The sequence below is a fragment of the Hyposmocoma kahamanoa genome, unplaced genomic scaffold (assembly GCF_003589595.1).
Source record: "Hyposmocoma kahamanoa isolate Upper Pololo Valley unplaced genomic scaffold, ASM358959v1 123753, whole genome shotgun sequence".
Lineage (NCBI taxonomy): Eukaryota > Metazoa > Arthropoda > Insecta > Lepidoptera > Cosmopterigidae > Hyposmocoma > Hyposmocoma kahamanoa.
The window spans coordinates 1528-16683 of NW_020653435.1; the positions used below are offsets into that span (position 1 = coordinate 1528).

At 37.0% G+C, this 15156-nt stretch overlaps 1 long non-coding RNA gene across 1 annotated transcript; it reads right to left on the reverse strand.

Annotated features, from left to right (window-relative positions):
- Positions 1-10060: 10060 nt before the first annotated feature.
- LOC113240215 lies at positions 10061-14642 on the reverse strand. The gene is made up of 3 exons (XR_003311245.1): positions 14599-14642; positions 11921-11984; positions 10061-10229 (listed from the first exon to the last, which is right to left on the reverse strand). It is a non-coding gene; the product is annotated as an uncharacterized LOC113240215 (long non-coding RNA).
- Between the last annotated feature and the right edge of the window lie 514 nt (positions 14643-15156).

Sequence of the window (15156 nt, forward strand, 5' to 3'; positions counted from 1 at the left end):
CAATTACATTATGAGAGGTTTCTATTCTAGGGTTTATACTAATTGCACAATTTTTAACAGATGAACACCACGTGCAAGTAAATTAGTGAATTCAAAAAAGTAGTCCGCGAAGGGCTAGACTCGTATCTATGTATTTACTTAAATAGTAAACAATATTATTAAAATAAAAAAAAATAAAAAATAAGTTTTGAAAATTTAAAGAAAATTGGGTCACGATGATGCAATCGATCGACGGAATTTAACTAAAGAGTCGTGAAATATATCTAAATTATTGATATTAACGATAAAATGGTTATACAAGCTGCATAGACGAGGAACTGGCGAGTTGCGACCCGCTACTGTCCTGCGAATAGGCGTCGAAAAGAGATCTTTAATTCTATGACGTGAATATCTATGCGGCACTTTAAGTTTGAATTGGCTAAGGAGTGAAGTGAATTTATTAGTGTATTTATTTATGATAAGACTCTTGTGGACTTATGGTCTACCCAAACTTCCAGCAAGATAAATTAAGTTTGATACAATAATAATATCTCAAATATAACAAAATAATAATAGCAAAGTAAAATGAGACACATAAATTGGAAATATCAGTGCCTCCAGTGAAAAAAAGAATAACTCAAAATCGACACTTTTCATGAGAGGCAAAAAACAATACTTTTATTGATTATTATTACATTTTATGATTTCTAGCTTTGGGTATACATCTAAGCTTTCGTTTAATAGCGACTATTTATAACAATACTTATGATACTAACCACATTGATAAAAGACATAAAATCGTTATAAAACGATAAGTTTTCTGTTGCGAACTATTAACCAATAGCAACGCGGTATGGTCGCGGTTATGACCAATCGTGTCCAGTGGAACAAACAGAATGCTCAGTTATACCTTTATGTACACTGTGGAATAAGGCAATAGTCGCTTTTACTCCTACTTTTCTTCCCCGTAATTATAGAATTATAGAACAATACGAAACGTGTCTTTATGTAAAAATATATCTGTAGTTATTCTTTAAACTTCCATGTATTTTTGAGTTGAGAGCCTTATAACGTTAGACTCATAAAATATGCCCGATAACTAAAGTCATGCTTTTAAAGACAGTGAGTTAGGCCCTTAGTGTAATAAAGAAAACAACCAACGTTGTTTTCTCTACAAGGTTAGGAGACTGCTAGAGAGAGATATCCTTTTGATATGTTATGTAATCAAAAAAAATCAAAATGGATATGCTGAAACCAATGGTGCAATAAAAACAAAAGGGCATAACTCGTCTTATTCCATTTTTCACTGGAGGCACTGAATTTTGAGTCACATGTTTCCAGTTGTATATGTTAGAAATAATGTAAATGTATTATCTGTTACCTCAATAGCAATTAAATTGCATAATATTTTTACTAAGCGGCTACTTACTTGCTTCACAGAGAAGTGTAATAACCTGCAAACAAAAAAAATATATAATAATTTTGGAATAATAAAGTGCCAGGCTATTAACAGCTATTATCTGGTGTCAATTTAAGAAACTCCCTGTAGTGTCAATACTTGAGCAAGACAATAACTTGAAAAAACTTCTTTTATGGGGAACTGTATACGTTTTTACAATAAGATTCCGGAGCATATTTCAAGATTAAACACACAGAAAAATTTCGTCATCCCGGTGGGACTTGAATCCACGTCCAAGCTGCACCGTAACATTGCTCTAAGCACTTGAGAGCCGTAGGCTCCGAAATTCTCCTATGTTTTTGTGATAGAGCTTTGTACTGGCTATCGGCATTCGTTGCCGCTAGTGACATCTAGTGAGAGATTTTTTAATGACCTCATCGCAGCTTGCACACAATCTTACGTTAAAAGTATATTGTTGAATAGTCATTTTACAAAATAGATAAAGATGTGTGGAAAGAAGACATGGCTCTAGATTCCACAAAAATTTTATTCAAATTGTATTTCATAGCATTTGCGTTTATTTGAAAAGAGCAATCCAGAGGTTTTTGTTCGTTCTTCTTAGGAAAGTCAGCACAATGAACAAACTGTAGCTTAAGAACTGACGTTTTCAAGTCTAAATTTATTTTACCTATGGAATAAAATAATGATTTTTTGACTTTAGATGAGAGCCATTTTAGAAAAGTTCATTTCCCAGATTTTTCTTACCGGGATCCGAATTCCAGATCCAAAATCCGAAAAAAAAACGAAAACACCAATTTTGTGAAAAAAAACAACTAAAAAACAGAACAAGCCCAAAAATTAAGATGGCGTAGTGTTCATTGCAGGTGCATCGATCTACAAAATGACAACTTTTATGAGAGAAGAGGTTTAAAGATTCTGTGAACAAAATTAGTCTAAAGTATAAATAGTAGAATTATTCAATTTCACATATCGCCGGCGATAGTGCAATTACGCATAACTAGCATTTGATTATAAATTTCCAATTTGGTAATTTAGTGGCCAAATCAAAGCCGCGTAAATGTCTGTGATTTAAGAGAATCTATTGTTATCAGTTGGTAGACAACATGACTGTTACGCAAGAACGAGTAATTTAGGAACTCTGATTGGCCGAGAGACGTCCGCGGCGAATTGATAGGGCCGGTACGATGTGGGTGACACCGTATCGGTATAAGTATAAGTGAAAATTATTCTCTCATTCGTAATTCAGTTGTAATTATGTTCAGTCGCGTTCGATATTCGATAAGTCAGATAGACATAGATATAATTTTCTTCTTGAATTTCCACTTCCTGAACAGATTTAAGTTTCACATGAGTTTTATTGAGGACAAGAAGGATACCGAAGGCAGTTCCTCGTCCGTTAGAGGCGGATTGGGACAGGGTCATCAACAATGACCATAAAAGAAGACCTCAGGAAGAAACTTGAAACATTCGAAATGAGGCGTTATCGTAGAATGCTCCGCATCAGTTGGACGGAGAAAATCACGAAATTCGAGGTCCTTAAACGTATGGCGAAGACGGTGGAGTTGGTACAGGTTCAAGAGCACGTGAAGCTTGACACTTAAGACTTAAATCCAACTCTATGCCGCTTACGATAAAAACGGTCCAAAGTACAAAGTGTCCAGCTTGATGTGCTCTTCACTGTACGCACTGTCAAGCAGCGGAAGGTTGCCTATTTGGGTCATGTACTGCGACATGACAGATATCATCTATTACACTCTATAATGATGGGCAAAGTAGGTGGGAAGCGGAAGTTTGGAAGAAGTAAAATGTCATGGCTTTGTAACATCAGTTAATGGACCGGCATCAAGACCGTAGAACAACTGTTCAGGTTAGCTCTGGACAAAGAAAGATATAGAAAACTCACTGCCGACCTTCAATAGTGGAGCACTTGAAGAAGCAGAAGACGACATGAATTAATGCTTACTGTGCAAAAATGTGAGTCGTAGAAATTTTAAATAAAGTAATAACGTTAAGTCCCTCTCCTGTAAATTTTGATTTAGTGCAGATACGCGACTTTTAGGGAGGCCTATGTTCAGCAGTGGACGTCTTCCGGCTGATGTGATGATTATAACGCGACTTTTACCAATACTACATATGCGGATTTGCATTATCCCCGACGATATACGTTGTTCGTCCCCTCACTTGATATTATAAAAAAAACGTAATTCGTGTGACGTAAGCACTTTTGACGTAAACGAGATCCTGTAATAATAATGCATTTTTATTAAGAAAATTTAATTAATAATCTTACCGAAAGAAGTAAAACTAAGCTAAATATATAAGTGTTCATGGTTATTTGATAATATTTATTTAATTTAAAATATCTTAATTATTTTCATAACTGTGTATCACTGAACGCGATTCTAGACTGATAATTATAATTTTTATTTGAGAATTTATAAGTTTTTCACGGGACCGTTTACACATTCGACGTTGTAATTTTGTTGATATTGTATAACTAACAATATCGTTTTTAATTCATATATGCACATTTCTACACTTGAAGAAAATAGTTAGATGGTAAATAGTACCGTCTTGCGTCTAAACATCTGAGGTATTAGTCCTCTGTGCGATGTACAAATCTTCAGCCATTTTTCAATATAGCTGTCATGCAAGCATTTTTTCGTTCCCTGAATTGTAAATCAATGATAATTTTTATTGTGATACGAAGTGAAGTTATTACGTACAAGTCTTGCGCCTGGTTGAAAGTGATACGCCTGTCCATAACAGTTGCAGAGCCACTCAGTGTTTTAAATAATTAATAACTGATAGGCACTGCCACTGTGCCCGTCACCCTGGTATATAAGTTGACAAATCGCATGAACCTGTAATGTCACCAGCACCATTACCCGTCAAAACCAGAACGCAGTAATGCTCACATTATTGCCTGGCGTCAGAAATAGGTAAGGTGTGGTCCTCCTCCTCCTCCTCCTTCCCTAACTGGACGAACTCTCTCACAATTCTGCTAAATCACCATGAGTAAGCTAACAACTCGTGAAAACCTGCCTAGCTTCAGAGCATGTGTCGATTTATCTGTGAACCGTCCGCGCGGAACACTGGAGCGGAATAACACGTCTGGCATTAGAACATCGTTTTACAATGAGGCGAATTGTTCCGTACGGAACACGCTCTGCGTGAACTACGCACAGGCCACCCTTGCGTTCGTTGTAGGCGACTGTCTTCCGTGAATTATATACTCGATTCAGAGTACTGCGTATTCTACGTATGCGGATGGCCCGCTGGCGGACATTCCGTGCGCGAAGCTGTGAAACCAGCCTAAGAAGTTCAATAAAATGTCGATAACTTAGTAAGTTGGGGGAGACCCATGACTTTGAATAATTCACTATATTTGACTTTCGTACAAAAATAAAAATATTTAAATAGTGATAACTCTGTGCGGTGACAAAAGGAAGCGCTAGCGTAAAAACCAGTTCTATACAAAACATGGGACATTTGCAGGTTTGAACTTAACCTTCTTACTACCAGATGCAGATCCAATAAGTGTCAGACTTGCTATTTTGGTAAATTTACTATGTTTTGCAAAAAGTAATGGAACAAAGTTGTTGTTTATGATGTTAGTAATTTATTCCTGCAAGGCTGTTAGTATTTTATAAATAACACCATATAAATTATCTATGAGGTCCTATTTTTCTAAACAGCAACATAAGGAAGATATGCCGAAAAAAGTGTGTACACACCATCCTCGTTCATCGATAATTATATAAATTGCGGCAGCTATATTTGAACAAGAGAATGCGTATTAAATAGTCATTTCAATTGTAATTTGTATTACAATGACCAAAATAGTACAGTCATCGAGAGAGGTAACATCATAGTAAGGCCAGACGCCCACTGACGAAATGCTCGGCAGGGGATCCATCAGCATCTTACATGCAAGCGCACACTGCCGGCAAATATGCCGCGGTACTCCTTATTAAGCTCAGGCCAGACAGAGGCGGTACAGGGGGAAAGGTCGTCTGGAACAAACCTGCGGGAAGCGATTGCGTCCCAAGCATAGTTCGCGGCGGAATATTGGCCACGTTTCATATTCTGTCGTATGTTGGCCACACTACCTAACTGTCTCTTGAGTCTCTCGGTCCGAACACATTCCATCAAAACGTGGTAAACGTCTTCAATGACCTTAAACATATTGCTTGTAAAGTTTTAAAATTGACATTATAGTTATTAGTGATTGGAACGTAAGAACGCACCACACACCACACCACAGTTTAAACGTAAGTTTTGTACATGATTTACCACTTGAGAAAGTATAGCTTTTCGTTCAACCACATTGATTTTTTAACACATAAAACAAACTCTTCTCTTTTGTTATAAAGCGCCTGTCTAAAAAAAATAGCAACACCGTGTGAAAACGAATCTGCTAATTCAAGTCAATTAGTCGGCTTTGTAGACTTAATAATATGCTCACGTTCCGCTGATGGACACAGGACTCTTCTAACAACCACCACACAGAAGTCCCAAGCATTCTTTCGCGGCGGAATAGCGGCCATGTTTCATATTCTACGCATATTTTAAAGAAAGCAAATATCTTGGTTACCTTTTTTAAAAGTACTTGTCCAAAAGATAACGTTTCAAGTGCTTTTAATTGTTTTTTAAATAAATCTTCAACGTTATTCTATTAGTGCATTAATGATAAATATAAAATTATATCAATGTTAATGACTAATGAACATGTGCAGTTATTAGGATTCTATTAATTGAATTATGGATAACAGATTCCCGTTAGAATTTTCGCTATATTGCCCTCTGGTCACGTCACGTAATAGTACGAGAAAGTGATGGGTAACTCTGCCACTTCACGCACGCATTTGCGCGTGTGCATATAGCGCCTTGTGGTAGTAGTAGGTAAATAACTTTCGACCGTTGTATGTAGTGTTCGGGGTGTGGTTCGGCCTCGGACCACGCCCGCCCCGCCGCGCCGCCGCCCGGATTCAACGCACACTAGTTTGGCGGACTTGGTGTCCCGAAGCCTGCCGAAGCGTTCTCAAGGCTGCCGAAGCATTCCGGAGGCGGCCGGCTCGGTATGCTCGCATGGTTACCTCTTTGCTTTTTTGCAGCCATAATCATTTTCATTGAAGTTTCAACTATAATGCCGTAACATTAAGGTATCATCTAAACATCCTCTGCCGAGTCGTCAGTGCCGTCATTGCCCACTAACGATGATTGCAAGCGTTATAGTGTATGTCATCGATAAAAGAACTTGATATCATAAAAAAGACCCATGCCCATATTTTGTCAAATGAATAGTATAGTTAATACCTTTTTTTTATAACATCAAATGCCGGGACGAACAAGTCGTGCAATTGATGGTAAGCTACACGCCTGTCTATAACGTTCACAGTGCAACTCAGAGCTTTAAATCGCAAAGTTCTGAGGGGCACTTCGACTGCGCCCGTTACCCTGAGACATAAGGTGACAAGTCCCATGTGCCTGTAATTTCACCAACACCCTTCAAAACCGGACCGTACCGTTCAAAACCGGACCGTACCGTTCAAAACCGAAACCAGTAATGCTGACATTACTGCTTGGCGGCAGAAATAGGTAAGTAAGCAGTACTTCACTGGACGAACTCTTTCACAAGGAGATCCTCTGCTGCTAGTACTACTTTTTGAACCTAACTGTACTTAAAATGATAAATTTCAAATTTCTATAGAAATTATATCACATTTGTGTAAATATTAACAACGCAGTTCATATTCAATATCAAATGTTTTCATTTATGTAGGTACAATAAATTAAGAACATGTCCTCGTATATAAACGACGTCAACGCTTTGATGTATGTTTATTCATATTTAAACATCTGTTAAGTAGGTACAAATTAAATTGGAAAAATAAAGATTATCGGATGTTACATGTGATTATAAATATGTATATCTATATGTATCTGTAGTTCCTATTTTTTGAAGCTGAGTAAAATGGTATTTACTGAGTTGCCAGTTTTTGAAAAATTTTAAATATTACAAAACTACGACTCAAAAGTCGTCGAAAACCAAGTACAAAAGATTCGACAACAAGCACATAGAAAAATTCGTGAGGTCCGCTGGTTCGTTCTATGGTTTAGTTGGCATAGCGTCTGACACGGTTTGCTAGAAGACGTCGGCTCGAATTCGGCCGGATTGAAGGATTTTTTTCTAATGTTCGGTCTTTGTATTAATAATCCAGTTAATTTTAGCAGTGAGCGCTGTGTGTGGTTCGTCCACAGGGCGCCAGCGTACAGTGGTGTGCCGTACGCTCTAAAGAGCGTCGTCTTCACTGCAGGAGTACATCTGACGAACCTGCGGGTGAGCATGTTCGCTCTCACCGATATGCGGTAGTGCTCTCCGCTCGCGATGCAAATCCATGTCATTCTTGAGGCCGTCGGTAACATAGTAGGTATAATAGAAATATGTTTCTTCTTCGTATTTTTAATAGATATAGTTCTCAATGCAGTGTATGTATGTATGAAGTTACATAAATTGACGATTCAAATGAATCTGTGCCCAGCGGTTGGACGAATAATGGACCAATGATCATTGAAATGAAACAAGTCCAGGTAAGTACTGTTACCTTACCTATTTCTGTCGCCAAGCACTAATGTGAGCATTCCTGCGTTCCGGTTTCGAAGGGTAAGGGTACTTGTAAAATTACAGGCGTATGGGACTTGTCAACTTACGTCTCAAGGTATCGGGCGCTATGTAAGCTACACGCTTATCCATAACAATTGCAGTGCCACTCAGTGCTTTAAATCGCAAAGATCTGAGCCTTTACACTTCAAAACCGGAGCACAGTAATGCTGACATTACTGCTTAGCGGCAAAAATAGGTAAGGTGGCAGTACTTCCCTGGACGAACTCTTTCACAAGGAGGTCTACTGCTATTATCTTCTTATAGATTTTTGTGATTTAAAGCTCTGAGTGGCACTGTAACTGTTAGGGACAGCCGTGTCGTTTTGGTAAACGACTTGTTCGTCCGGTCACTTAGTATTATGAAAAAGAAATAGAACACTAAATTTTTTTAGTAAATAAAATGCTAAGGCACATTCTGTCGGTCTAATCTAAATGCAATTTAAAACTATTAATAAATTGGTCAGACTCTATTCTTCTTCTTCTTGTCGTATTATACACTATAATGCTTGCCATTGTGACGAAAGGATTTACCAATATTCCTAAGATACTCGCCGAATGTTGCCCAGTGTCACATACAGAAAATTAACCGACGCTTCACCACGTTACACCACTCAGTCTGTCGTATGTTGGCCACACCGCCCAACTATCCTCTGAGTCTCTCGGTCCGAACACATTCTATCAAAACTTGGTAAACGTCTTCAATTACCTTAAACATATTGCTTGTGAAGTTTTAAAATTGACATTATAGCTATTAGTAATTGGAACGTAAGAACGCACCACACACCACACCACCGTTTAAACGTAAGTTTTGTACATGCTTTACAGCTTGAGAAAGTACAGCTTTTCGTTCAACTACATTGATTTTTTAACACATAAAGCAAATTCTTCTTTTTTGTTATAAAGCGCCTGCCTAAAAAAAATAGCAATATCGTGTGAAAACGAATCTGCTAATTGAAGTCAATTAGTCGGCTTTGTGTTCTTAATAATATGCTCACGTTCCGCTGTTGGACACAGGACTCTTCTAACAAACTTAGAAAATATTAGACGAGAGCTATTTAAAGTATTTTTATTAGAAAAAGAAAAACTACTCCAATTTTATTTGTTATGGAAAATCTCAAACTTCCTTTTACTTTCGATTTTCATTTCTTAAAAAATAAACAATATCTCTCTCCTTGTAATACTTTCCAAATGCACGTTAGACGTTTTACCTTTCCAGCTTGTATACCTAATCAAGCTTTTGAAAATAAACGAGCTTCTTCCGGAAGACAGTTGTTGTATTACGTCTTCTTTTTTTCTACTTTTTTTGTTTTAATATCACATCAGTGGCAGTTGGCATGCCTGATAGTTAGGCAAGCTGGGCTTTTGTGAATATTGGCGGTACCGTCACTGCTTCCATAAAAAAAGAACATGAGTATATAACCAGCAATACAATATTGATACATCATTTATAAATATCAACACTCGTTTGCACTGAAATCACAAATTAGAAAGCTGAAATAGTACACCGCCAACAACTGACCTGTGTGTACGTCTCCGTATATTCCAAAAATGTTCTGTATTTATTGTAATAAAGATAATATCTCTAACAATGGCGTGCTGTTCGGTGGTGTGGGGAAAAACAGCAAAACATCTAATTACAAAACGGTAATGAAATATAAAATATGTAATTTTGCAATTTTCGTGCATTATAGCGTAGCTCAAATTAACTGGTCGATTTGAAGTGAAACAATTGACGACACCCGTCAATTGTTTCGAATACGGGCTGGCCAATCGGAGCCCAGTTGTCACAGTAATGATATGGCAGAATAATTTGCAAACAAATTAAATGACATTTTGTCTCTATTTCTGGTTATATACTCGATGAAAAGAATTATCAAGTCGGTTCACAAAAGTCAGAGTAAATAAATATAGTCAAATTGACATCTTCTCCTTTTTTTTAAAAAGAAATAAAATAAAATAAAACAAATTCAATAATTCGTATTTATTTGTAAAATAAACAACTGCTTAATTATTTACACGTTAGTTCGGGGTTGGTGCATCTCTCAATAATGAAGCCCTGCACTTTCGGCGGCACTCAACTTCATTTTCGAAATTGTTCTCATTGCCTTGGCATCCTCCGTAGGAAAATACCAGACAATCTTTCGCCTTATTGTCCCAATAGTACCTGAAAAAGGGCATTAAAAACAAACCTATTAGAATGTGTTTTAAACATATTCACACCCTTAGGGCGTATTCACAAAACGCTTGTAGAAGTAATTTTTAGTTCGCTAATTGTGAATGCATTATAACTTTTATAAAAGAAAAGACCTCAACAATTCGTGGAGTTGCACATATTGGCTGGAAAGTGCGAAATCGTATTTATCCCCTAGTTTGCCGCTCTTAGACGTGGAATATTTTCCTCACATTTAAATGGGACCAATACTGAGGTAACAACAAAAAAAGAATTATCAAAATCGTTTAACAAATAGCCGGAGTAATAGCGTAAAATTTACACAAAAAAATAGAGTCAAATTGATAATCTACTCCTTTTTTGAAATCGCTTTAAAAACACAGACACGACAGCAGTGCTGCAATTTTCATAAAATATTTGGAGCGCAGTTGCAGCGCCACCGCCCGGTAAAAAGCCGTGGTAGCCTAATAGTTTGACGTACCGCCTCTCAAGCAAGAGACCGTGGGTTCGAATCCGGGCTTGCACCTCAGAGTTTCTCGGAATTAACTTGCGAAATTTAATTTGAAATTTACCATCATTTTACCATAAGTTTTTCGATGAAGGAAAACATTAACATGAAACCTATACGTCGAAAAAAGTTCTTTTTTCTTGTGGTTTTTTGTGTCAAGTTAATATAAAAAATACGTGTTTTCAATTGGCAGATTTTGCGATTGGGTAGAAACAACTTCGAAAGGGCAGCCAAGAGGAGGATTCAGCTTGGCTGGGCAGCGTTTGGTAAACTACGTGGAGTATTCTCATCACCTATATCGCAAAGTATATCCCAGCAAACTTTAACAATATTTTGGATTTTACATTTGTATGTTTTATGTTTTTGTGCGTGTGGCAAATAAATGGAAATTGGAATCTGAATTTGAAAACGAAGCTTTTCAATCAATGCGTTCTACCTGTTATGACATACGGAGTCGTGATGTGGACACTCATGATTCGATTAGGTCACCAGTTGAAAGGCACTCAGTGAGCTATGGAACCAAATATGCTCGGAGTTTCTTTGAAGGACAAGATACGGAACGAGGTTATCTAGACAGAGAACTAACGTCGTCGACATAGCTGGTAGAATAAGCAAGCTGAAATGGCAGTGGGCTGGCATATATGTCGGAGAACGGATAACCGATGGGGGAAACGAGATCTTAAGTGGAGATCACGGTTCGGAAAACGTAGTGTAGGACGCCTTATGGCCAGATGGAGTGACAATTTGCGAAGGGCTGCTGGCAGCAAATAGATGCAACGAGCTGTGGACCGAGCGAAATAGCGCGCATTGGGAGAGGCCTATGTCCAACAGTGGACTACGATAGGCTGTTGATGATGATGATATGTTATCAATTCTTTTTTGTGGTGGTCCTCAGCCCACACCTGAGTGGAGAGTCGTGCACAGCAGTGGAACGTAATAATAACGATGATAGCAGTGGCGCCGCGGCAGCACTTCACACATATCATTAAATTGTTTTGCAGATGTGTGCAGGTTTCCTTTTCCGTAAAGATCATGGTGAATTTCAAATTGAAAAAGTTCCAAAAAAACTCTGAGGTGCAAGCCCGGATTCGAACCCACGATCCTCTGACTGAGAGGCGGTAGGTCAAACTGTTATCACTAGCACAGCTTCAACTTAACATAAATAAAACAAACTCACCTTTTAAAATCACTGCGACATGGCCCGGTTACCGGAGGCAAATTACAAATATCTCTATCCGTTGCTGAAAAGAAATAATAAACTTGTGCAATTATTAAAAATTATCAACGTGTGTAACATAAAGGTCAGTACGATAACTAGGTGACCTAAGATAATTAGGTTGGTCACCTAGTTCTCGTAGAGATAATAACAGACTGTTTTATTTATTTATTTTATTTATTCAATCATTTATTGTACAGAAGAAACAAAAACACATTCAGTAACAAGGAAAACACAAACAACAGGTTCTGCTTATTCGTAACAGAAATTTCTTCCAGCAGACCTAAATACAGGAGACAATAATTACAATAATCATTGTCCGTCAGAATGGCTGGACCAAACGAGATATACAAATCAAACTGTTCTCATTATTTACTATCGTTCTACTATTTAGTACCTTTTCAACTGACATATTTTCTACCTTAGCGCTAACGGAAATATTAAAGACATAAAGTGGCCAGCCATTTTGATGTCAGGTTGGCTGACCACTTTACGATTTTCATGGTCTCTATATCTCGCAGTATATATAATTTACTATTTTTAAATAACTATTTCCTACCTAATTTCTACCTAAACATACTCTTTTCCACCATTTTAGGAAGATTTTTAATTTTAAGGATTTTAATTTAATTTTTGAAAGATTATTAATTTCGGAATATTTATAAAAAGATATTTAAAAAATGCGGAAACGCCTTTGCAAAAGTTATCTTCTAAAAAAGAGTTTATCTTCTCCGTATAATTGCTAATAATATTTTTGAAGGCGCTTTACATATTCCAACTATAGTTTCTGGATTATCTTTACAAGCAATATTTTATAACAATTATTATACTAAGTACTAGTTAAATTCACTATTACAAATACAAATTCCATTTATAGATATTAAGGAATGCGAACAAATTATAGTCAGTTACGTTCGTTTAGTTGTTAGGGTTTGTGTGGGATGACTATACAGTTCTAATTTCTGTTAGTTGTATATTTAATTCCTTAATCCAACTTCTGCAGTCTACGTTTCTGTTGATAATGTACAACTTTCCCCTAGACCAGTTGCTTGGTAACGTACAAACGTCAGTGGTGGTAAAGAAAATTTGTAACGGTGATTAAATCGAAATTGAATAAATACACATATCTAAAGTGTCTAGGGATCAAGCACATTTTTGCTAATAAATTACACTGGCGCAACATGGAAGCGTCGCGTCGTGTCCTGTTTATCAACTATAACACAAGGCGATGCGCGAAACCGCTCGATTTCAACCAAGCGTCGATGCGCGAATCCATATTTGCATTACACAAATTTGTACCTTACTAATGGGAAAATAGAAGTAAATATGCTATAGGCGAAAAACATGACGCGTCGCGATGCTTCGACTCTGCGCCAATGTGAGTTGAGCCTAAAAGAGCAGCGGCCGGAGGAGCATTTTTGGTGCAAGGTATTACTTAGGATTTTGAATCTTATCTTCTAAAGAAAAAGTTCAAATTTATTTAAAGTGATTAGAAATGTATAGTGCAACACCGAGAGCAGCCGCGAGGACTCATGAGACTAGTAGCGACTAGTTCAAAGAGTACTAAGCTCCTCCAACCGCTGCGCGCCTCTGCTCTTGCAGTGTGACTTGGCCCTTACTGAAAAACAGGTTTCTTAATGAATTTTTTTTGACACCAATAGGTTTTTTTTTTGTTCAATTTGATTTTCAAAAACAAGTTATAAAATTGATCAAAGAAATACATTGGTGAAAAAAATAATTTTAAATTTTTATTTCAATTAAAGCTTACAAGAACTCTGGATTAACCTCCAACCCTTCGACCAGTGGTGCTAGGTTATTTTTCGCCATTTAAGCTGTTTCGAGGGGTCGTGTGGCGCCAAAAAAGCTATTGGTGGTTTTGCATATTTAGGCTACTTTTTAAATAGGATAAGATAATTTTAGGCTACTTAATAAAATGTCTGGGGAATTACAAATCTGATCGGAGAGTTTGTGGGAAATGGAGAATAAGAACAATTTCAAACAATTCGTATGAGGCTTTGAGTAGATTCCTATTCCTTACATGTAGAGTCACATGGAACTCAGCTCTTCTTGATTTTTGGCGATTTTAAATAATTAGCATTGGCAACACTGGCTTGGGGGAATATCGACTACTTAGCTTACATGTACTGGCGAATTAACTTCGCAAAAGTCTGGCAACACTGCCTTCGACAAACCTGTACTATAGTACCGGCACGCTATGGTGGCCGTTTTAACGCATATTAATAATTTTAACAAACTAATGGATTTATGTCCATTGAGATTCACTTCAAATCACTTAGTTTATGTTTATAAAATCTATACGAGATGTCTAGATACAATTTGGCATTAATGTCTCAGCTGCTTACCAGCATCCAGCTAAGAAAGTAACATAACCGACCAATCTTTTGCTAAGGTCTTTTGTAAGAACACTACATAAAAAATGTTTATAGTTTTCCACTAAATGTGCCTATGTGTGTTTTGAAATCTATACACACACTTTTTAATGTGTTACCTATTTTATTTAAAGAATCATATCACGCGTTAATAATGACTTGTACACGTTGTAAAAATTTAAAATGAAATGAAATTATTATCCGTGATGTCTAAGGAATTGTCATAAATTTATTTAAATAGCCACTTACTTTTGTCACTGAAAATTGCAATAACCTGCAAAGAAAAAATAAAGTTATTTTTTTTAAGATAATAGGTGATGAGACGAACAAGTGTGCGTAGCAAATCAAATTTTAAAACAAAACAAAAATAATTGCAATAGCGTGACTATGGAACAGCAACCTGGAGCACATGAAATTACAAATTGGTCAAATGCAACTATGCAAGAGATCACGAAAATTATGGATAATTTAAAACCTAACCAGATGTTTTAATTAAAAGAAATCCTAATAACACCTTAAGCCATACTGTATTTCGAAAGAAAACCCATATAGATAGGTATCTCAAAGGTAATTTCCATCACCATCCTAGCCAGTTAGCTACCGTGGGCAAATTTTTGTTTCAGAGAGCACATGGTGTCTGCGACAGTAATCATCTGGCAGGGGAACTTCAGCATATAAAGCAAGTCCTACATGCGAATAAGTTGAAGATTCCACGCCAATGTCGCAGGCCCCGTGTGAAACCACCAAAAGTCGAGCGAAGACCTGCCATCTTACCTTACGTGAGAGGTGTTACAAACAAGATCGGAA